Raw genomic sequence first — 24,502 nt, 5'->3', positions numbered from 1 at the left:
AAAACTGGAACAAGACAAGAATATCCACTCTCACTACTTCTATTCAACATAGCATTGGAAGTCCTAGCCAGAGCAATCAGGCAAGAGAAAGAAATAAAAGGCATTCAAATATGAAAAAAAGAACTCAAACTATCTCTGTTTGCAGATGATATGATTCTATACGTAGAAAACCCCAAAGACTCCGTTAAAGTGATCCCAAAAGGGATAAATGACTTCTGTAAAGTTTCAGGATACAAAATCAATGTCTAAAAATAAGTAGCATTTCCATGCACTAATAATGTTCTAGTTAAGTGTCAAATCAAGATCACAATTCCTTTTATGATTGTTCAGAGACAATTATGAACAATTTGTCATACAAAAATGAAATACCTAGGAATACATCTAACCAAGGAGGTAAAAATCTCTACAAAGAGAACTACAAAACTCTGGGGAAGTAAATCAGAGATGACAGAAATAAATGGGAAAATATTTCATGCTCATGGATTAAAAGAATCAATATTGTTAAAATGGCCATAACTGCCCAAAGCAATTTAAAGATTCAATGCTATCCCTGTCAAATTACCAACATCATTTTTTCACAGAAGTAGGAAAAACTATTCTGAAATTTATATGGAACCAAAAAAGAGCCTGAGTAACCACAGCAAACCTAAGCAGTAAGAACAAACTCTTAGGCATCCCATTACCAGAATTCAGACTATACTGTAAGGCTCTAGTAATCAAACAGCATGGTACTGGTACAAAAACAGACGCATCAATCAGTGAAATAGAGTAGGGAGCCCAGAATTAAAGCTGCACAGCTACAACCATCTGATCTTTGACAAAGTCCACAAACATAAGCAATGGAGAAAGGATCCCTTATTTAATAAATGGTGCTGGGAGAGCTAGCTAGCTAACTTTTACATTCATATGAAAAAGAATTAAACTGGAACCCTACATTTTACTGCTTACAAAAATTAACTCAAGGTACATTAAAGGCTTAAATATAAGACCTCAAACTACAAAAATTCTAGAAGAAAACATAATAAATACCATTCTTTACATAAGATTTAGTAAATAATTTATGGCTAAATCCCCAAAACCAATTGTAACAAAAACAAAAATTGACAAGTGGTACCTAACCAAACCAAACAGCTTCTGCACAGCAAAGGAAACTATCAGGAGAGTAAATAGCCTACAGAATAGGTGACAATATCTACAAACAATGCATCAGACAAATGTCTAATCTCTAGAATCCACAGGGAATTTAAACTAATGCTCAAGCAAAAAAACAAATAATGTAATTTAAAAATGAGCAAAGAACTTGAACAGACATGTCTCAAAGAAAATGTAAAAGAGGCCAACAAAAATATGAAAAAATGCTCAACATACCTAATCATCAGAGAAATTCAAATCTAAACCACAGTAAGATACCATCGCATACCAGTCAGAATGGCTATTATTAAAAAGTCAAAAAAACACAAATGCTGGTGAGAGGATGAGAGAAAAGGGAACACTTATTCATTGTTCATGGTCATGCAAATTAGTTCGGACACTGTGGAAAGCAATTTGGAAATTTCTCAAAGAACTTAGAACAACCATTTGATCCAGCAATCCCATTACTGGGTATAAATTATTAAAAATTATATTATTCTACCCCAAAAATCTTGCACTTGTAAGTTCATTGCAGCCATATTCACCATAGTAAAGATACAGAATCAATGTAGGTACCCATTAATGGTGGATTTGATAAAGAAAATGTGCTGCATGTATACCATGGAATACTATGTGGTCATAAAAAAAGAAGAAAATTATGTCCTTTGCAGCAACATAGATGCAACTGGAGACCATTATCCTAAGTAAATTAATTCAGACACAGAAAATCAAATACCATATAGTCTCATTTATAAGTAGAAGCTAAATAATGTGTACATATGGATATAAAGATGGGAACAATAGACTCTGGGAACAACTAGGGGGAGGAGGAAGAGGGTGTGGTCTGAAAAGCCACCTATTGGGTATTATGCTCACTATCTGGGTAATGGGACCCTCCATTCCCCAAACCTCAGCCTCATGCAGTGTACCCATGCACCCATGTAACAAACCTGAACATTTACCCCCTGAATACAAAGTAAAAATTTTTAAAATACAACCCAAAAAATAAATGAGTTTTGCTGACAGTTAAATCTAGTAGATGAATAATATATTATTAAGTCCTGTTTTTGTTTATCATGACCTTGACTGGGTGTCACATAGATGGACTTGAATCCCATTCTCATTCATGGTATGGGAACGGAAAGACATATGGATTTGAAACTCGCTTCAGTTAAGGGTTGCCAATTAAAATGTGAGATATTTACAGTGGAATCTCTGCTAACAACAAATAAATTTTTGTGTAAGCATATCTTGAATGTTGTATGGGTCATACTTTTACTAAAAATAGTTTACTTTTCATATGAGGTTCAAATTTAGCTAAGTCCCTGTATTTTTATTTGCTAGGTCTAGCAACTCTACTTCAGGAGTCTCAGTGCTTGACATTGCCAGCCTGAGGTTTGACATTGCCAAACCGCAATGCTTTCCAGAATTGAGACAGGGAGCTCATTCATTCATTTCCTCATACAAAAATCTTTACTAACAGCCTCTTGTATATCAGATAGTATTAGAGATGGGCATATCTATTGATATGATGACTATAATGTTTGCAAAGTGGTAAATAATTATGAAAGTCAAGAAGTAAGGCAAATGAAGTGACCACTAAGTGGCTAGTATTTATAAAGCACTCTTCTCCATGCAGACATCTTATTAAGCACTTACATATATTCTCTCACTGTATCTTCACATCAACTCTAAGAAGTATGTGCATTTCATATAAGGAGACATTGAGATGTAAGACTTGGAGATGTTAACTAACTTTACAGCATGTGGCTGATAAATGGCAGAAGTAGGATGGAGGCCTGTTCCAATTAATGCCAGACTCTGAACTCTCACCCATGCACTTCCACTACAATGAGACCGGGATAAATAGAGATGGCCACAGAAGGCTCATTGGAGGATGCTTTCAGCTGTATTTTGTAGTACAGGTAAGGAGCAATCAGATGGACTAAATGGATGGTGGAAATGATGAGAGTCTTCCTTAGGAAACAGCATGCCTGGGGAGTAGGGTACCTATGGAGAAGGGCAGAAAGTGGGCACAGAATCGAGGGTAGGAAGCCAGGCAACATCAGGCCGGACATCCATCTGTTAAAGAAGTTTTTCCCAATTTTTCCATCTTGGCCAATTACTAAATAATTTCTATTTATAGAGAACCACAAGTTAGAGTCACTTTCATCTTAATTATAATGCTATAGTACAATCAAATGCTTAATAGGCTCACCTCAAAATGAAGATAATAGCAAATAAAGAGAATAATAATCACAACAATTATATATGAGTATTCACTATGGGTGGGAATCATTCCAAGTTCTTTAGAAGTATTAAACTTATATAGTTCTCACAGAAACTGTATGAATTAAGTACAATTTTTAACTCATTTTGAAGGATGAGACTCTAAGGAATATTGAATTGAAAAAGCTTGCCCACAAGTGACACTTCCAAAAGTAAATGTTCAAGTGACAGGAGGATACTCTGCCATGTTCTAGAAATACCTGGTTTTCATCTGACTCATGGAAATCTGATTATGATATAGGAAAGCTGCTTATCAATGGGCAATGTATATTAATTTGGAGTCTAAAAGCCAGATGTACACACATAATTTTACACAATTATTTTAATTTAATTTAACACTTTGTTTTTCTTTTACTGCATACTGAGTAAGGAAAAGAAGTCCCAATGGAAAACCCTGCCAACAGAATACCTTGACTTCAGGGATTTTCATATGCAAGAGACTCTAGCTGGCAAGAGGCAGTGTGGGCAGCTGCAAATGAAGTTCTGGGCACACTGAGAGGTTTGGGGAGGCCACTCATAGGAGACAGGCCTTGAACAATAGACAGGATGTCAACAAACACACTGAGGCACTCAGGAAGGTATTCTACATGCAGAATTGTGTGAAAAGACATATGTGGGTATGTCTTCACGGAAACAAGGATGGAGCATAGAAGTGGCAAGAGTAAATGCATAGGCTGTTTTCTGCATGGATCAAAGTATTCAATATATTTAATTATCACAATAAGTCAATGAAGTGGTACCGTCATGCCCATTTTACAGATGGAGACTGAGGCACAAAGAGAAGTTATATGCAATGGCCAATGTCACAGAATTAATTAGGTAGAAAACAATACTCAAACTGTCACTTGTCTTATTGCAAAAACATATCTACTTTTTATCTATTCATTTATTCCAGAACTACTTAATCAGTTCCTATGTAGGCACCTGTATGTTGTGGTGAAATAAACAGTCATAATTCCTGACATCATGAGACTATTAATCTCCTGTCTACACTGTACCTGACATCTGATCTTAACTGATTTTTTTAAATTTTGTATTTGTGAATAATTAATTTTATTTAATGTGGATACTATATATTCTGGATTGAGGAAAAGTCGAAAGATTTGCTGAGGCTCTAGCTAGGTAGATTCCACAGTAGAAAGTCATGGAAAAAAAAAAAAAAGACTTAAATCTGTTTGGCTATCAATCTGGTACATTTTATAAATGCTACACTAAGAAGCAAATCAATAAGTTGTCTGCAGTAGGACTGCTGGAAACAAGTCATTGTCCATACTTAATTAAAAGGCCATATTGATGTCTGGCACCACTTCAGAAGTGTATGACAGCTTTGGATTATTACATTACAGGAGAAGCTGCCAACAGTGGGAAGACAGAGAAGAAGGCAAAAATAGTACCAGAAACCCTTGGAACTGTTTATGGCCAAAGTTGGCCTGTTATCTAAACCCCTTGACATTTTTGCTATACCAGTAGCTTGTGAATCTGCAGATCTTCACATTTTTCCTATCTCCAAGGTGCTCAAGGGAAAGTAGGAAAACCCAGGCTTCAGTGGAGGATTGTGTCAGAGCATGAACGTTGTTGAATTATTAATTTAAGAAAGGAAGACATTTTTACTATTTAAATCCAAGTAGGGATGCTTGAGCCAAAATACCTTCAGAAAAATTTTTAGTTTTAAAAATATTTATGGATCATAAGTTTTCATTACATGCAAGGCCTCACATAGCTTCCCATCTCCTGTCAGACTCTCTGATCTCATCTTCCAGGGTGTCCTGCCCTGCTCAGTTCTTCTCGCACTCTGGTCTCCTTTTGGGTCCTCCAGAATGCCCCCTATCACAAAGCCTTGGAACTTTCTTCTTCCTCTGCCCAGGATTCTCTTTCTTCAGATATTTGTTCCCTCAGTGCTCAATGCTAATGTTTAGTGCTATCCTGGCAGGCTTAATTTAAAATTGCACTTAGGAACACTAATACCGTCTTTCCTTAATCCACAGCACATATCACCTTTCAAAATACCTTATAATTGTTGTATTCTGATCATTATTTATTATATGGATTTTCTAATAAAGCCAGTACTCTACATGGACAGGAATTATTTTTCTGTCCATTTGTGCTAATAAATCCCAAGTGTCTAGAAACATACCGCTCAATAAATATTTGTTGAAAGAATGACAACATTTCTTCATATATGATGTTCCACAAATGAATGTGTATTCTCCTATCTCCTTCCAAGATTTTAGGCTGATCCTCATTCATTGTTCTGCTCAGAATGAAATAAAAGTTGCTCTTAAACTCATAGAGAAAGCTGATGTCGGGGTAAGGGTAAAGATCTATTCTATCAATGTCTACAGAATTAATCAGATCTTAGTGAAGTGAACATTCTTTATCTTCAGTCAAGTTTTGCTTTTTGCTTTTTTGGGGGGGAGGAGCTTGTCACAAATTGGAGATTTGGGCCTATTTCATGTAAGAATTCTTGCTTGTAAAAATTAGAAATTGGTACACCAACCAATGGAACAAAACAGAGAACCCAGAAATAAACCCATGCAGATACAGTGAATAAACTTTGATAAGGCACCAAAAATACACAATGGGGAAAAGACATTTTTTTCAATAAATGGTGTTGTTTGGGAAAAAGTTTTTGACATTGGTCTTGGCAATGTTATTTTGGATATGACACCAGAAGGACAGGAAACAAAAGCAAAAATAAAGAAAATAAAGAAGTGGGATATATCCAACTGAAAAGCTTCTGTGCCGCAAATAATATAATCAACAAAATGAAAGAGCAACTTACAGAATGGGCGAAAATACTTGCAAATGCTTTGCCTGATAAGGGATTAATATCCCAAATACATAAGAAGCTCAAAAAATTCAATAGCAAATAATAATGATCTAGTTTTTAAAATATGCAAAGGACCTGAGTACACATTTTTCCAAAGAAAACATACAAATGGCCAATAGGTATATGAAAAGATGCTTAACATTAATAAAAATCAGGGAAATGAAAATAAAAAATCACAATGAAGTATGACCTCACATCTGTTAGGATGTGAAAAAGACAAGACATAAAATGTGTTATCAATGTTGTGGAGGAAAATGAACCCTCTACGCTTTTGGTGTGAATATAAATTGATACAGTCATTATGGAAAACAATATAGAGGTTCCCCAAATTAAAAAGATAGCTGCAACCTCATATTCATTGCAACATTATCCACAATAGCCAACATATGGAAGCAACCTAACTGTCCATCAGTGGATGAATGGAAGAAAATTTTAAACACACACACAGAGGAATATTATTCAGTCATATAAAAAAGAAAATCCTATCTTTTGTGACAATATACATGAATTTGTAGGACACTATGCTGAGTGAAATAAGCCAGACACAGAAAAACAAATACCGTATGATCTTACTTAGATGTGGAATCTAAAACAAGTCAAACTCAGAAGCAGAGAGTAGAATGGAGTTTGCAAGGGGCTGGAGAGTTGGAGATGGTCACAAGGTGCAAACTTTTTCAGTTATAATATGAATAAGTCTTGGGAGTCTTACACATAGCATGCTGACAATAATTAGTAATGCTACATAGTTTACTTGAAATTTGCTAAGAATGTAGATCTTAAGTGTCCTCATCTCTCTCACACACACAAATAGTAACCAAGAGTGATGATGGATGTGTTAATTAATTTGATTGTGATAATCATTTCACTATGTATATGTAAGTCAAATCTTCACATTGTATATTTTGAAATACGCATCTTTATTTGTCAATTACACTTTAGTAAAACTGAGAAAATTAGAAATGGACCAAAAAAGGCAAATAAAAAAAAAAAAAGAAAAACCCTCAAATGTAACCAATTTGCTTTTTCTTTCAGGACCGCCACAATAATTAGGTTCAAAACAAAATTTAAAAGATAGCCAACTATTTAGAAATAGAAAGCAATCAGCTCACTGTATTAGATTAATAAGAGAATAAAATATAGATGAATAAAATTATTAGAAAGCAAGAGTAAATGATATCTACATAACAAGCTCCAAGTATTAGAAAAAAGAACATACAAAAAGAAAACAGAAGTCAATATTTGATTAATAAAATAACTTTTATTAGTGTTTTGAAAAAAATTATAAAAGAGAATTTGAAGTGTTTCAAAACAAATTATTAAAGATAATTTTTCATAAGTCTAACTAATGAGAAAGAGCAAATGGAAGAGAAGGAGGTAGAGGGAAGTAGTGAGAGACAGAGAATTCAAATAGTAAAACTAGGAATAAGAAAGTGGATATAACAACAAATATGTAAGAAATCAAATATTTGTTTTTTAGTGTAAATAAAAATAAATGTGAAAGGATTCATGTTCATTCATGATACTGAGTAATTAGAACCAACTTTAATATCCATCAGTAAAAGACTAAATGGATTTTGGTATTCCGTATTATGAAATATAAAAGTTAAAAAGACTGAAATATATTACCTTATGAAATACATCACACACACACACACACACACACACACACACACCCATTATGAACTGGAAAAAGAAATAGCAAAACAACATGACCACTTTTATTTGTATTGTATATGTTTATTTACATAAATTTTGAAAAATCTGGAAAGATATAAGCAAAGTCTTGTTATTTCTTCTAAGAAAAGTGAGATAATTGGCAAGACTATAAGGTACCCTTCTACTCTTGGTTCTATATACTTCTACATTGCTTGAATTTTTAATATTGAGGATGTATTAAAATATAACAAAAATATATACAGTACCCTTTATATAATTAAAACATATATGAAGTTACATCATTATCTAAATGGTAAGCAATTATCAGAAGTTTGACACTGGGCCAATAAACTTTTCAAGTAAGCAAGTGCAGATTCAGATCAACAAATATTCTTTCTAGATTATTCCTTTATGGGTGAGCTTCAGGTCACCTAATCACTGCTCAATGTACTATCATTGACTGCTGTGCTTTTCTGTTTAAACAAACAGAAAAAATAAAAACAGAATAAAACACATACCTGTCTGTTAGGCTTTCTCTTACACTTTTTTATTATAATTGTGAACTATGATGAAGATGATGTGGAAGATGGAGCTATGCAGAATGACATCTCAAGTGGTTTTGAATTGATGTTGTACGGAATAAAATACTGTTTTTGAATAGATGAGTAATATTAATAGATTTCTCATTTATAAGCTAGTCTGTTGGCAGAGTGGAGGTGAGATTGAGGTGAAACAGATTAGAGGCAGATAGACCGTGAGAGGACGTGAATCCCCCTTGAGTATGCCTCAGAAACAACAGAGGCCAAGGTGAGCAATACCTCAGGAGGAGAATTTTTAGGAGGCCAGGAATAATCTCTTTTTTGTATGTTTGTGTGTTTGTGTGTCAAAGAGAGAGAGAAAGGGAGTAAAATGTATTTTTAAGGTACCCAAGAGATTCTGATGATCTGCCAAGTGTGGGAATTTCTGAGCAAGGGGAAATTTACAGCAAATCACATACTCTTTGGAGAGTTCAGAAAGGGGTGGAATGGAAGATGTTCTGTTAGAAGAGCCTCCTTGCAGAACGTGTTTTTTTATTTTTTTGAAAATCATATTTGGATGGAAACTTCACCAAACTCCTGTTGTTTCTTGATTCACATTTTCAGTCATCATTGCTGGAAAAGGCATTTTCATCCTCATAAGCCATGATTATTGTAAAAACCAACCCTCTTTCCCTCTCTCTCAGCGAATCACTCTTCTAAGGTGGAAATGCAAGACTGGTCAGGCTGAAGAAAGTAAAATAACAGAGAAAGGATTTTTGACAAAACAAGGCTTCTGTGAATAAACAGAAAGCATGCTACCTGCTAGCAACGATTTGTCTGCTTATCGTTCTGTGCATACTATCTCAACATCTTACCACTCTCTGCAGGGTCTAATGTCATCTGACCCTGGACTTGATCCAACCTCCTCTTAGGCCACTCTTCTTCTTCCTTGCTCAATGGCCACCACACAGACTTTGTTTCAGCTTCTGGCCTGTGAGCCTTTGCATTTGTTCCCTCGGCTCACACAGTCTCCCTGCTGCTCTTCAAATGGTTGTGTTCTTTTCAGCATATAGATCAAAATTTAGTAGTGACATCCTCAAAAACTGTTCCTGACCTTCCTACTTAAAGGAATCCTCCCTTTTTTCATTCATCTCCCTTCTCATTTCCTTCATAGCTCTTAGCATGGTTTGTGTTGCGTTTGTTTACTGATTTATTACCTACAGTTAGCACTAAGATTTAAGACCAAATGGTTTGTGGCTTCTTGTCCCATAGAATATAGTTAATGCCCATCAAGTGTGACTGATGCTTGGTATTCAAATAATATTTGTTAAATAAATGGCTGAGAAAATTTGAAAGAAAAAACCAATAATCACAAAATACAAATTGCCAAAATCAGAAACTCAGAATTCAGAGCCTTATGTTATCAGATATGTTCATTTCAGAAGAAGGGAAAATAGACATATTCATATATGTGCTAATCAGGAAATCAAGCTGCTCTAGGCTCCAATCTTCATCATCCAAGATTATCCCTTCCTGTTTTGACAATGCCAGCATTTGCAGCAAGCAAGTTGGTTTGTCAAGACCTTGTCCTTTTTAAAACTAATAGCTTTGTCATCCCCAGGAGAGGCCTGAGGCTGTGTATGAAGGTGTACAGGGTTTCCCACGGGCAGCTACTTGCTAAACTGAATATACTTAGCTTCCTTGTCAAGTCTAGAATTGTTTGATTTCCTGCAGGAAATGTTTGCCTTTGAAAACTCCAGTGGGGAAATAGCTTTTTCACCTCTGCTCAAAAGAATGAGTTTAACATTGTCTGAAGATGAGATTCATCCCCTGGAGGAGGTGCAGAGCATCTAATGAGCTTTAGGAACAAATCAGAAAAACAGCAGGCAGTGGATTCCAACACCCACCCCCACCTTGGTTTCATAAAATGTCTGTTTTAGATGTTTGCATGAGTGAACTACCCATTTACACTGATTTTTTTGTCTGTATGCTATATTAGATGTATATAACTCTAATGTGGAAACACATCTAACCACATTATACATTGTAAAGTGCATGATTTTGCCCCTTGGGGTGCATTCTATTTAAACACTCATTAATGCATTAACAACCAGGCATGCAGTTTTATCTGTTTAATCTGAGGCTTGAGGCTTGCTACTGGCACTTTAAGCCAGAAAAACTTATATCCATGCAGACACACACAAATACACACAAACAACCACAAAGCATAGTATATCCACTGAAACAATATCAGGCCAGAGGTTATTCTTAGCAACTACTTCCATGACCTCAGATTGAACTTGTTTGCTAGCTACAACTTCCTCTTTCTCCCATTAAGATGCCCTCCCAACTCTCGCTGTTCTCAGAAATTAATCGTCCACACTGGACCTTTGGGCGTTGCTTTTACATTTGTTCCCCCTGGCATTTGACCCTCAATTCTCTGTAGTGGACTTCCAATCGTCTCATTGTTCCGTATAAGTGAAATCCTTGCCGCTTATGATAGAAGTTTCTGCCCTAGTTCTGTTCCATGAGAACCTAGGTCTCAACAGTGACCCTTTAGCTAGTAATTTAAATATTACAAGCTCAAAGGTAAAGGTGAGTTGAGCATATAATTTATTTTAAGCACTGATCATGTACATTTATTTATTTATTTTATTATTTATTTTTTGAGACAGAGTCTCACTCAGTAGCCCAGGCTGGAGTGTAGTGGTGTGATCTCTGCTCACTGCAACCTCTGCCTACCGGGTTCAAGCTATTCTCTGCCTCAGCCTCCCAAGTAGCTGGGATTACAGGCGCCGACCACCACGCCCGGCTAATTTTTGTATTTTTTTTTTACTAGAGATGGGGTTTCACAGTCTTGACCAGGCTGGTCTTGAGCTCCTGACATTGTGATCCACCCGCCTCGGCCTCCCAAAGTGTTGGGATTACAGGCATGAGTCCCTATGCCCGACTTTTATTTTATTTTATTTTATTTTATTTTATTTTATTTTATTTCATTTCATTTCATTTCATTTCATTTCATTTCGTTTTAGAGACAGAGTCTCACTCTGTCACCATGCTGGAGTGCAGTGGCGTGATCTGCCTCCTGGGTTCAAGCGATTCTCCTGCCTAAACTTCCTGAGTAGCTGGGACTACAGGTACTCACCACCACACTCAGCCAATTTTTGTATTTTTAGTAGAGACGGGGTTTTACCTTGGTGGTCAGCATGGTCTCCATCTCTTGACCTCATGATCCTCCTGCCTTGGCCTCCTAAAGTGCTGGGATTGCATGCTTGAGTCACCTCGCCCGGTCCATTTATTTATTTTTTTTAAAGTGTAACCCAAGTGGAAATTGAACAGAAAGAACTTTTAACAGCAAAACATTAGTCCCTACGGCTACAATGGTTTGATAGTGGGAAAAGCAGGGTAAAGACAAGTCAATGAGAGAGGATCCTATATGTCATACTTTATCTAGATTTGTTTTATTTTTTATTATCTTACAGTTAAATAGGGAATTAAATCCCTTCTATTATAGAGAAATGAAAGCATATATGTTTCTTTGTTTTGTTATGTTTGCAAGGAGAAGGGCACAGAATAGCATTACAAATGAATCTCAAAATCTCCTGAATCTTTTAAATTATACCAATTTTCATAACCAATAAATGACAGTCATGTCCAAGCCACCGTCGTGTATTTTCCAGGTAATTGCAGCAGCTTCCTGACTGGTGTTTCTGCTTCTACCCTTGCCTCATTTTAGTCTAACATTTACACAATGGCAAAATGATTTTGTTAAAATAAAGTCAGATCATGGTCACTCTCCTGCTGAAAACTCTCATAAGTTTTCTCATGCCACTCAAAGTAAAAGCCAAAGTCCCTAGAGTAACTTACAAATTCCTGTATGATTTGGCTCCAATTCAATCTCTGATCTCAACTCTTGCTCTTCTCCCTTACTTTTTCCTGCTCTATCTACATTACCTTAAATCTGCCAGGCACACCGATGCCTTAAGTACTTTGTACTTGTTGCTGTTATTATTACTAGAAAGCTATTTCTCCAGATATCCACATAGTTAGCTCACTCATTCCCTCCATGACACCACTCAAAAGTCAACTTTTTCAGACTTCTGCTTTAGGTAGTTATAGAGCATCTGGGACCAGACTTACTGTCCCACAAACAAGAAATGAAAACTAGGCCATATTTTTAGAGTGTTTTCAGACATGATAAACAGGAAGAGGACAGTAATCCCTGAGAGAAAAGAAACAGAAAAGGCAAGCCGTATAATTACCTTGGTTTTCCACCTGAGACGCTTTATACATTCACATGCAAAAATAGGAATTCCAAGCAAAACACAGTGATCTAGATAAGTTGAGGAGACAGAGATCAGAAGTTGAAGAAGCTAAGGCAACTGCAATATGAAAGGCAGAGTGCCAGAAGGAAGGGAATTGTCCAAGAAAGAGCACTAAAACTCCACTTAGAGTGTCCTTTAACTCTGGCATATCACACCAGGCATATGTAGAGTAAAATGCCATCAGGATAGCAAAGAACAAACATGGAGCTGCAAACTGAACACAGGTAGGAGGTATTCAAGTTTTGACAGAACAGAGATGAAAGTCCTTGTTAAATTCCTGGATGATTCAGTAGAGACACCAGAGGGCTACTTCATCCCTAGACTGAAGACTACTCTATCTATGTGATAACAAGTCTAAAAAGTTAGGCTGATCCAGAGTAAGTAAGTCCTGTCAGAAGAAAGTCCAGTACTCTTTATAGGAAGACAACAAAATTCAGCATATGAATATAACCAACATTTACTGAGAAGTTAACAAACATGTAAAGATGCAGACAAATATGACCCTTAGGAGAAAATGTAGGCCATATAAAAGATTCATAAAGGACAAAGATGATGATTAATGCAAAAAATGTTTTAATAGCTATTATAATTATGCTAAAGAATTTAAAAGAAACATGTATATAATGAGGAAAAAAATAAAATGCTATATATAGAGACCCAATGAAATGGCTGGTTCTGGTAGTATAGTATCTGAAGCAAAAAAAAAAAAAAAAAGGCACTTTTTGGTTTAATATCAAATTAGACACAGCTGAAGAAAAGATCAGTGTACTTCTCGAAGGCATAACAATGGAAACTATCCAAATTTAGCACATCCATTAAAAACGATTGAAAGAATAAATAGAGTTTCAGTGACCTATGGGACAATATTAAGCAATGTAACATTGGAGTCTCAGAAGAACTGTTTAGAGGTTGAGGCTGAGTGAATATTTGAAGATGTGATTGACATCTTTTCAAATAAGCCCATGGGTACAAAAAGTTCAAGGAACACAATGATCACAAAAATAACCAGACCAAAACATTTAGTAATCAAATTGCTGCAAGTTGAGTGATAGGAAACAAATAAAATAACCAGAGGAAGAAAAAAACACAAAATGGACACAGAAATCAAATAGTTAATGCTGACATTGCCTGAAACTGTGCAATAGAACTAAACCACTGAATTAAAAAAAAAAAAAAAAAAATCAACCTAGAATTCAATATCTAGATAAATATCTTTTTATAATTTAAGCAAAATAAATATATTTTAAGGAAAAGAAAAGTTGAGAGAATTATTTACCAACAACAACAATATGAGGACTATACAGAAAGTTTTTGACCAGAGGAAAATTGTATTAAATAGAAGGTAGGAAATGCACAAAGGAAACAGGAGCACCATAAATGCTATATAGGTTGGTAAATCAAACATAAGGAAATGAAAGTCAAATATTTGAAGCACCTCCCATTACACATAAAGTGGTATGTATTATTTTAAAATAAACTATGATAATTTAAATATATATATTACAAATTTTAAAGCAACTCTTTAAAATAATAACAACAAAGTTTTAATTAATGAACAAGTCATTAAAATAAAATCTTAAAGGCGAAATGGATTTGTGAATCAACAAGATGACAAGGAAACAGGAAAGAAAAGGAACGAAGAGCCGATGGGATTACAGTAATCATTAGTAAGATATAAGTCCAGCCATATAAATAATTATGTCTAAATGGTCTAAACACCCTAATAAAAAAGGGAAGATCATCACACTGGATTAAAAAGCAAGACCAAACCACACTCTTGTTATAAGAAACTCACTTTAACTATAAAGACACAGTTAAGTTAAAAATTATTGAAAGGGGAAAAAAACACATAGCATGTAATCTCTAACTAAGAGAAATCTGGAGTTGATATAGTCCCTATATTAATATCAAACAAAACGAACTTTGTGTGATATCAAACAAAGCAGATCACCTGAGGTCAGGAGTTCGAGACCAACCTGGCCAAAGTGGTGAAACCCCGTCTCTACTAAAAATACAAAAATTAGCTGGGAGTGGTGTCATGTGCCTGTAATCTCAGCTACTCGGGAGGCTGAGGCAGGAGAATCACTTGAACCCAGGAGCCGTAGGTTGCAGTGAGCCAAGATCACACCACTGCACTCCAGCCTGAGAGACAAGAGTAAAACTCCGTGTCAAAAAAAAAAAGTCAATTTCAGTGTACAGATTTCCAAGTCAGCCCTATCACAAATTTTCAGTATCTGCCATTCTGCAAGTGATACCCCTTTGCATCCATTAATTTCTTTCTTTACAAATTAATACTAGCTAATTTATTCTACATTTTTTTATTTCTTCCTTACTTGTGTACCATATTAGAATAGAAGTTCTATGAAGGTAACCAGCTTGGTATTATTTGAATAAAATTAATTTTGACAATGAATTTGATGTGGACGATTAGGTAATAAAGTATCAATTTTAAATTTCTTTAATGCTAGATAATTGTATTTAGGATGTTTGCCTTACTTGTTCTGAGATGTTACCTGTTTTGAGAGTATAAGACCTGTAATCCTGCAAAGAGCACATTCCTTGTACTTATTATAAGACATTTCCTTTGCACACACAGAAATCAATAACTCCAAAGCAATTGGCCTTTTCAACAGATTGTTATATTTTAGGCTTCTTCCATTTTAAACACATGGCTCAAGTGAGGAAAGAGGAAGACTGAGATATGCAGTCCTCTTCTATGTTGGAAGAAAACATGGTAAGTTTCACAGATAACATTATCTCTACTACAGCACAATTTTCAAGGGATTGTTACATTCACAATATCTGTCCAGTATTTGGAGGCTCCTAGAATTTCTTTGACTTCATGATTTGGTTCCAAAAGATATATACATTTATATCCACTTTATGAACTCTAGGACTTCTTATATCTAGTTTCCTCAAATAGTCACCAACCCTTTTATTGTATATGCAAGCATGATGTAGTAGTAAAGTATTGCCTTGGAGTCAGTGCCATTTCAGTTAGATTATTAGTTCTGCAACCTCCCTTGGCAAATGTTAACAACACCCTTATACATTGGTTCTTCAATTTAGGCATCTGAGAAATGAAGATAACATGAATTGTGGACAGCATCATATGTGATAAAGAGGGTGGCTGCCTAAGGAAGGCTAGCAGGACCCTCTGTCAAGTAGTTCTCAATAAGCTTCAGATGACACACACTCCAACCAAAATAACAGAAATTTATTAGCTCACATAACAAGGGATTGCTGGTAGGACTGCTACAAGGATCAGTCACTAAGCAGGTTCTCCCTGTCTCTCTGTATGTTTCTCAGCTTATTTCATTGTCCTTTCACTGTGGCTCGCTGCATGGCTTCAAGGTGACTGTTCCCAACATTATGAGCACATGGCATTGACCAGAGACAGAAAATACACATCCGTTTTGTGTACCTTTTCAGGTAAAACTTCCAAGAAACCTTCCACCAAGATTCCCACAATATATTGGCCAGTTTTGCATCATCCTGCCAGGTCTAAGGAAATCACTAGAGAAGGGGAAGGGAGTTACTATGGCTGATTTCCCCTAACCAAGATCTACAATATGGGTCTGGGGAGGAGCTCATTGGCCTGTCATCCCCTTTCAGACATACTTATTCATAGCAGAAAAAAAAAAATCAAGATCCTGTTGGCAAGGATGATGTGAGCTATTTGGCAGGAATGCAAGGAAACACTTACCTGTGAGGAGTTCATTATCATCTGAGTTCTGGTGACAGTGTTACTGTTGACACAGATTTCAGATTGACAGTCTTTCCATCTTTCTAGGAGACAGAGGTCTGTGTAGTGTGTGTGTAGTGTGTGTGTGTGTGTGTGTGTGTGAGAGAGAGAGAGAGAGAGAGAGAGAGAGAGAGAGAGAGAGTTTTCCTGTCTCACCCAGGGTGTCCTGTCCTGCGGACAGAAATGCTGCTTTTATAGGCCATTGTGTTGATCCTGGCCCCATGATTTTATTTTCAGAATGTTATTTGGCAAACCAGAATTCAGGACTCAGGGTTATTATTTAATCTTAAGGAAGTTTCTTGTTTTCTCTCCCTAAGGTATTTTGAAGCTATTATTGAAGATACCCCAGCCTTTAAAGAGTAGACTTGTCATAGAGGTAGAAATGTTTGTATCAATATTCCTTGAATAGTGAAAGCCCATGGCAGTTTTTCTTGTATTTATTTAAATCTCAAGTTCATTGATTTTTTACATCTGCTCTGGAAAACTTGCTGTCTACTGGAATACAAGTTAGACTATTCTGCCAAACAGCAGAATTATATTAGTTCCTTATTATTTTTGTTCTACCTTACATATAATTTGCTCTAAGTTAACCAATTTATGCTTGCCCATATAGGTGTTATCTATGTAGGTGATAATGTGCTTGATTCGGTTTCTGCTTGCTAAATTAAGATTGTCACTTACCTAGGTCCTAGAAATGACTACTAAATTATTTTTGTTGGAACTAAGAGTGATCACCCCTTTTTTCTCTTACATAGACACTCTCAACAAATCAGATCATTACAATAATTAAATGTATTACGCATATAAAATATTGACTGACATGGCTGATCTGTGCATAGCAGATATGAGATACTACTAGTATTTTATAGTAGAGAATAAGAGGCTGGGCACGGTGGTTCACGCCTATAATCCCAGCACTTTGGGAGGCCGAGGTGGGTGGATTACCTGAAGTCAGGAGTTCGAGACCAGCCTGGCCAACATAGTGAAACCCTGTCTCTACTAATAACACAAAAGTTAGCCGGATATGGTGGTATGCATCTGTAATCCCAGCTACTTGGGAGGCTTAGGCAGGAGAATTGCTTGAACCTGGGAGGCAGAGGTTGCAGTGAGCCAAGATTGTGCCTTTGCACTCCAGCCTGGGCGACAAGAGCAAAAACTCTGTCTCAAAAAAAAAAATATATATATATATATATGTGTGTGTGTGTGTGTGTGTATGTGTATATATATATAGAGAGAGAGAGAGAGAGTAAAGAATAAGAATTATGACACAAACCTCTCAGGATTGTTATAGAAATTCAATTAAATATAATCCATATAGATGCCTAGTACAGTACCCAGCTTCTATACAGAACTCAATAAATGTTAATTTCATTCCTTTCCCTGACTACTAAACAAAACATCCAGAGGAGTAATAACACTGCCTTCATGATCCTACATCACTCCAGCAAAATAATTTCCTCTTCTTGGAAGAGAGAAACCAATAAAGTCCAGTTTCAATTTATTTAGAGTATTCTCTCATTTTGACAACATAAAATAAATCCCTGCTATGAAATAACCTCTTTGGTGATCTATGTGTAATGGTAACTCAGTGCCACCTAGTCTTTTTTGGATAAATATATTAAAAATATGGTTTCAAGAATGCAACAAGCATACTAGCCCTCTGAAGAAAATGCCCATTACAACCAGGGTGGAGTTACTGTAGGTAGCAGCAGGTGCTGGAGAGTGCAAGACTCAGGCATTTATAACTTTGAGTATTACTTCCTCCTTGACGGAATTTGCTGTTTACTTCCAACTGAGGACGATTAGACTTAAATTCCAAAGCCACACATCAGGTAAGTGAAAGAGAAGAGCCAAGGAGCAGTGACTCAGTATTTTAGGTGGAAGGGTTCTTACCTTTTGTGGTTAGTCAGGTAAAGTATAAAACATCAGTAACAATGCTCTTTAATTCTGGAAATTGCAATTGGGGAGCTTACATTACCTGTTCTAAGATCTTCCTGAGAATGTATTTTCCGTAAGGCTTTTTAGAAGCACATTTCTACCGCTGATTATAAGACATTTCCTTCACAAACCCAGTGGTGAAAACGCCAAAGCAATTTTCACAAATTGCAACATTCCAGGGTAGATGATGTTTGAAGTACAATTTCCATGCAATTTAAGATTTCTTGGTTAAAAAATGTTGATCTTCTGTTATAGATAAGCATTAATTCTTCCATGAAGCAAACCAGAAAATTACTCATGCTCTTTTATACTCTTTTATTTTTAGAAAATATGTTAATCGGTGCATTAATGTCACCAAGTCATCTTCCCCAAATAAATGATAGTTTTTACTTGTCCTGTCTCAGTGTGTGTAAAATGGCTGAGTCTGGCTTGGCAATTGTGATAATTAGTGGTTTGGGGAAAGCATAAATGATGGAAGTTTGAGTATACATATTATAAATTCATTACTCTATCCATTTCTGTGTATTTTATGCAAAAGTTTATAAATGTCAAAAACATTATTGAATATTTCCCATAGAGATTAAACTGCCCACTGTTCATACAAGTAATCGAGGTGTATGGCTAAATTGTTGGGTAGGATTTTCAACTCTTGTAATAACTGTTGACACTTCCACTTTCATTTTTGTAAAGCGTGTGGTTACATACATAGTATGGTTCCCAGAATACTGTAAATATGCACTCAGTATTTGTTGAAACAATAATAGTAACAGAATAATGGCCCTTCATAGTGAGGTTAAATGAGATATGAACACCTAGCATAGTGATTGTGCAGCAGTACTGAGCTTCAGTTTGCATATTGGCAGTTCATGACGCTGTCAGAGTACAAGTGCAAAGTGTGTGGTTGTCCAACTGCTCATGAAAGGAAGTAAGAACAGTGGTGAATGGTATCCATATACTACAAGATATCTAAGTATTATCCAAGTAGCAACTTACAAGCAGAAGAAAGCAACATTTTAAAATAGATTAGCATAATTCCCAGGTAAGTTGTACTTGATGAATTTTGCTTTAATTTTATAATCTGAACTACTGTTACTGGTGGAGGACGTCCAGGTTCTTGGCATTTTGAACACAGAATCAGACAAAACACACAAACAAAGCAAGGAAATAATGAAACAACAAAAGCAGAGATTTATTGAAAACGAAAGTACACTCCACAGGGTGAGAAGGGGCCCAAGCAAGCAGCTCAAGAGTGCTGCTTACAGAATTTTCTGGGGTTTAAATCCCTCTAGAAGTTTCCCATTGGTTTCTTTGTGTATCCCCTATGTAAATGAAAAGGATGAAGTACAGTTACAAAGTTATTTACTTGGTGTACACCCTATGCATATGAAGATTATGTTTCCTGCAATAGATGATATGAAGTTACAAATTTATTTACATGGGCTTAGAAGGTTTGGGTTTTTCCAGCTGGGCCTGGTGACTCATGCCTATAATCCCAGCACTTTTGGAGGCCAAGGCAGTTGGATCACTTGAGGTCAAGAGTTCAAGACCAGCCTGGTCAACATGGTGAAACCTTGTCTCTACTAAAGATACAAATATTAGCTGGGCGTCGTGGTGTACACCTGTAATCCCAGCTACTTGGGAGGCTGAGACAAGGAGAATTGCTTGAACCCAGGAAGCAGAGGTTGCAGTGAGCCTAGATCACACCACTGCACTCCAGGCTAGATGACAGAACCAGACTCTGTCTCAAAAAAAAAAAAAAAGAAGAAGAAGAAGGCGGTTCGGGTTTTTCCTTAATTGAGTTCTAGGAGTTCCTTAGGTTCCCTGCCTCCAGACCCTTTTCCTGCTTCACTATGAACCACCTCTACATTTATTACCATCATGTTATGGTGGCAAATGCATAAACCTTAGAGTCAGAAAAGTATTCAAAATGTTATTGTGTCATTTTGAACACTTTTCCCCCTTAAAAACGGTGACTTTGAAAGATAATAGAGAATAAAGGCAAATACTATCTTATAAAGTCCCTAGAATACAGCCAGGCATAGGCTAGGTATCACATGAGTATCCTAGAAACGGCATCCTTGCTGTCTTTATTACTGTTGTTGTTGTTGAGATTTTTCTTCATTAATTCCTGGAACATTATTCTTTAGGCCACATGATCTACCTTATATCAACTTTTATAGGTGACAGACTTACTTTAGAATTAATGTTAGGAAAACTTTTTCTTTTCTTGAAGCAAGCATTCTTTTTTCTGATAGAGATACATACATTATTATGTTACTATTTTTGCCATTGCTAACAGGAAACAGTCAAATTTTACTTTTACCTCATAGTGCCAGTAATAATTCCAAAATAACTAAAAATATATTTTTTAGAAAAAGTCTATAATTCTAATTTTTCTAACTTATCTGTTTTTTTGGGGGGGGTATTATGACTTTTGTAAATCACCTTAAATTATTTTTCTGAAAGACATTTGATATAATTAAATGAAAGTGTTTACAACATGACTAAAATTGATAAGTATTGCCATAATTTATGCTTCACATTTTTGGTATAAATTTGACTTCATTTGTGCCTATAAATATCTTAAATTTTTAAAGATTATATTATAAACTAGTTATGCCATAAATTTTGTTCCATTTTTGTTACCTAGGTTTGAACTGCATATTTTTATGACCCATTTTAAAGATTGAGAGAGAGATTTGTATGTCTTTATTTACATCACATATAGACAGTTGTGACACAAGACTACATTTTATTCCATAATATTTAATTTTAGCTTTAGGATAAATTGTAATTTTCCTGAAGCATGTCAGTTCATCTAGTGATTAAGTAATTGAGACGACAGTACCCCATTCTAAAATGAAACATGAGTTCAATCTTTAAAGCTCTATTCTATCAAGCCCGCTTCTGTGTCATAGTTTTATTCAGCACCAGTCTACTCCAATTACAAAGATGTGTAGTCTTTTGTTTTTTTTTTTTTGTTTTGTTTTGTTTTGTTTTTTTTAAATTTATTTATTATTATTAAACTTCAAGTTGTAGGGTACATGTGCACAACGTGCAGGTTTGCTACATATGTATACTTGTGCCATGTTGGTGTGCTGCACCCATCAACTCGTCATTTACATCAGGTATAACTCCCAATGCATTCCCTCCCCCCTCCCCCCTCCCCATGATAGGCCCCGGTGTGTGATGTTCCCCTTCCCGAGTCCAAGTGATCTCATTGTTCAGTTCCCACCTACGAGTGAGAACATGCGGTGTTTGGTTTTCTGTTCTTGTGATAGTTTGCTAAGAATGATGGTTTCCAGCTGCATCCATGTCCCTACAAAGGACACAAACTCATCCTTTTTTATGGCTGCATAGTATTCCATGGTGTATATGTGCCACATTTTCTTAATCCAATCTGTCACTGATGGACATTTGGGTTGATTCCAAGTCTTTGCTATTGTGAATAGTGCTGCAATAAACATACGTGTGCATGTGTCCTTATAGCAGCATAATTTATAATCCTTTGGGTATATACCCAGTAATGGGATGGCTGGGTCATATGGTACATCTAGTTCTAGATCCTTGAGGAATCGCCATACTGTTTTCCATAATGGTTGAACTAGTTTACAATCCCACCAACAGTGTAAAAGTGTTCCTATTTCTCCACATCCTCTCCAGCACCTGTTGTTTCCTGACTTTTGAATGATCGCCATTCTAACTGGTGTGAGATGGTATCTCATTGTGGTTTTGATTTGCATTTCTCTGATGGCCAGTGATGATGAGCATTTTTTCATGTGTCTGTTGGCTGTATGAATGTCTTCTTTTGAGAAATGTCTGTTCATATCCTTTGCCCACTTTTGGATGGGGTTGTTTGTTTTTTTCTTGTAAATTTGTTTGAGTTCTTTGTAGGTTCTGGATATTAGCCCTTTGTCAGATGAGTAGATTGCAAAAATTTTCTCCCATTCTGTAGGTTGCCTGCTCACTCTGATGGTAGTTTCTTTTGCTGTGCAGAAGCTCTTTAGTTTGATGAGATCCCATTTGTCAATTTTGGCTTTTGTTGCCGTTGCTTTTGGTGTTTTAGACATGAAGTCTTTGCCCATGCCTATGTCCTGAATGGTACTACCTAGGTTTTCCTCTAGGATTTTTATGGTATTAGGTCTAACATTTAAGTCTCTAATCCATCTTGAATTAATTTTCGTATAAGGAGTAAGGAAAGGATCCAGTTTCAGCTTTCTACTTATGGCTAGCCAGTTTTCCCAGCACCATTTATTAAATAGGGAATCCTTTCCCCATTTCTTGTTTCTCTCAGGTTTGTCAAAGATCAGATGGCTGTAGATGTGTGGTATTATTTCTGAGGACTCTGTTCTGTTCCATTGGTCTATATCTCTGTTTTGGTACCAGTACCATGCTGTTTTGATTACTGTAGCCTTGTAGTATAGTTTGAAGTCAGGTAGCGTGATGCCTCCAGCTTTGTTCTTTTGACTTAGGATTGTCTTGGAGATGCGGGCTCTTTTTTGGTTCCATATGAACTTTAAAGCAGTTTTTTCCAATTCTGTGAAGAAGCTCATTGGTAGCTTGATGGGGATGCCATTGAATCTATAAATTACCTTGGGCAGTATGGCCATTTTCACGATATTGATTCTTCCTATCCATGAGCATGGTATGTTCTTCCATTTGTTTGTGTCCTCTTTGATTTCACTGAGCAGTGGTTTGTAGTTCTCCTTGAAGAGGTCCTTTACATCCCTTGTAAGTTGGATTCCTAGGTATTTTATTCTCTTTGAAGCAATTGTGAATGGAAGTTCATTCCTGATTTGGCTCTCTGTTTGACTGTCACTGGTGTATAAGAATGCTTGTGATTTTTGCACATTAATTTTGTATCCTGAGACTTTGCTGAAGTTGCTGATCAGCTTAAGGAGATTTTGGGCTGAGACAATGGGGTTTTCTAAATATACAATCATGTCGTCTGCAAACAGGGACAATTTGACTTCTTCTTTTCCTAACTGAATCCCCTTGATTTCTTTCTCTTGCCTGATTGCCCTAGCCAGAACTTCCAACACTATGTTGAATAGGAGTGGTGAGAGAGAGCATCCCTGTCTTGTGCCAGTTTTCAAAGGGAATTTTTCCAGTTTTTGCCCATTCAGTATGATATTGGCTGTGGGTTTGTCATAAATAGCTCTTATTATTTTGAGGTACGTTCCATCAATACCGAATTTATTGAGCGTTTTTAGCATGAAGGGCTGTTGAATTTTGTCAAAAGCCTTTTCTGCATCTATTGAGATAATGATGTGGTTCTTGTCTTTGGTTCTGTTTATATGCTGGATTATGTTTATGGATTTGCGAATGTTGAACCAGCCTTGCATCCCAGGGATGAAGCCCACTTGATCATGGTGGATAAGCTTTTTGATGTGCTGCTGAATCCGGTTTGCCAGTATTTTATTGAGGATTTTTGCATCGATGTTCATCAGGGATATTGGTCTAAAATTCTCTTTTTTTGTTGTGTCTCTGCCAGGCTTTGGTATCAGGATGATGTTGGCCTCATAAAATGAGTTAGGGAGGATTCCCTCTTTTTCTATTGATTGGAATAGTTTCAGAAGGAATGGTACCAGCTCCTCCTTGTACCTCTGGTAGAATTCAGCTGTGAATCCATCTGGTCCTGGACTTTTTTTGGTTGGTAGGCTATTAATTATTGCCTCAATTTCAGAGCCTACTATTGGTCTATTCAGGGATTCAACTTCTTCCTGGTTTAGTCTTGGAAGAGTGTAAGTGTCCAGGAAATTATCCATTTCTTCTAGATTTTCCAGTTTATTTGCGTAGAGGTGTTTATAGTATTCTCTGATGGTAGTTTGTATTTCTGTGGGGTCGGTGGTGATATCCCCTTTATGATTTTTAATTGCGTCGATTTGATTCTTCTCTCTTTTCTTCTTTATTAGTCTTGCTAGTGGTCTGTCAATTTTGTTGATCTTTTCAAAAAACCAACTCCTGGATTCATTGATTTTTTGGAGGGTTTTTTGTGTCTCTATCTCCTTCAGTTCTGCTCTGATCTTAGTTATTTCTTGCCTTCTGCTAGCTTTCGAATGTGTTTGCT

General features: G+C 36.2%; 1 protein-coding gene across 3 annotated transcripts in view; it reads left to right on the top strand.

Moving 5' to 3' along the window:
• Positions 1-24,502, top strand: part of TENM4 (teneurin transmembrane protein 4) — a 3,083,677-nt gene that overhangs the window by 572,639 nt on the left and 2,486,536 nt on the right. The window lies entirely within an intron of this gene.

Source organism: Chlorocebus sabaeus, chromosome 1, assembly GCF_047675955.1.
Source record: "Chlorocebus sabaeus isolate Y175 chromosome 1, mChlSab1.0.hap1, whole genome shotgun sequence".
Classification (NCBI taxonomy): domain Eukaryota; kingdom Metazoa; phylum Chordata; class Mammalia; order Primates; family Cercopithecidae; genus Chlorocebus; species Chlorocebus sabaeus.
This window is presented reverse-complemented; position numbering and strand designations above follow the sequence as displayed.